At 45.3% G+C, this 1,382-nt stretch overlaps 1 pseudogene; it reads right to left on the minus strand.

Moving 5' to 3' along the window:
• Positions 1 to 260: 260 nt before the first annotated feature.
• LOC105539041 overlaps positions 261 to 1,382 on the minus strand; it is a 22,698-nt pseudogene continuing 21,576 nt past the window's right edge.

The following is a 1,382-nucleotide window of genomic DNA, read 5'->3' on the forward strand; positions in this document are numbered from 1 at the left end:
ATAGATTGCTTTTTAATTGCTCTATTAACTTTATATTTTTCCATGCAAATGAGCAAAACGCTACTGATGACAGAAACTTAGACTGGGTACAAAGGCTTTATTTATTGATATTTATCAATTATCTACAAACATCAAGTTAGAAGCTAGAAGCACAAGACTCACCTGATACATGGAAAAAACATAACGTTCACAGCAAATGAGTAAAGACATATTAGGAAAATGCAAGGAAAGATAACACAATGGGACTCACAATATTAACTTCATGGAAAATGGCAGGAGTCCAGGCATAGGCAAAATTCATCATGATGGTCATGGGGATTAGAGAGCTTCCCATAAGGATACACAGACAATTCCTCAATTGTAGCTCCCTCTTCTCTCCTGATTCCTCTCATCTTCTCCATGAACATTCCCATATCATCTCCACCTCTATCCATCCCATCAGTGACCTGCCTGTTGGGTATAGCCCATTGAAAATTAGGGGCCAGTAAAAAAGAATGAGTTCATGTCCTTTGCAGGGACGTGGATGAAGGTCGGCGCCATCATTCTTAGCAAACTAACATGGGAACAGAAAACCAAACACTGCGTGTTCTCACCCATAAGTGGGAGTTTGAACAACGAGAACACATGGACACAGGGAGGAGGACATCACACACTGGGGACTGTTGGGGGAGTGGAGGGAAAGGGGAGGGATAGCATTAGGAGAAATACCTAATGCACGCAGAGCTTAAAACCTAGACGGGCCAGGAGCGGTGGCTCACGCCTGTAATCCCAGCACTTTGGGAGGCCAAGGTGGGCAGATCATGAGGTCAGGAGATCGAGACCATCCTGGCTAACATGATGAAACTCCCTCTCTCCTAAAAATACAAAAACAAAATTAGCCGGGCATGGTGGTGGGTGCCCGTAGGCCCAGCTACTCCGGAGGCTGAGGTGGGAGAATGGTGTGAACCCGGGAGGTGGAGCTTTCAGTGAGCCAAGATGGCACCACTGCACTGCAGCCTGGGCGACAGAGCAAGACTCCATCTCAAAAACAAAAACACAACAAAAAAATCCCACCACCACCAAAAAAACCCTAAATGACAGGTTGAAAGGTACAGCAAACCACCATGGCACAGGTATACCTATGTAACAAACCTGCACGTTCTGCGCATGTATCCCAGAAGTTAAAGAAAAAAACAAAATTAGGGGCAAGATGGCGAGCCTGTTTCTGTTTGTTCTTTCTTGTAGGCTGGTGGCCTTTTCCTCCTCCCAAGGGTGGTCTTCCTCTCCAGTCTGAATAGGCTTCTCTGTTTCTTTGTTTTCCTGGTGGATGTTGGCCACTATGAAGTTCTTCTGCTCTGCTTTCCCCAGTCCTGATGACTGTTAGCATTTTGATGTATTTCCTT

This window comes from Mandrillus leucophaeus, unplaced genomic scaffold (genome assembly GCF_000951045.1).
Source record: "Mandrillus leucophaeus isolate KB7577 unplaced genomic scaffold, Mleu.le_1.0 Scaffold2, whole genome shotgun sequence".
NCBI classification, from domain to species: domain Eukaryota; kingdom Metazoa; phylum Chordata; class Mammalia; order Primates; family Cercopithecidae; genus Mandrillus; species Mandrillus leucophaeus.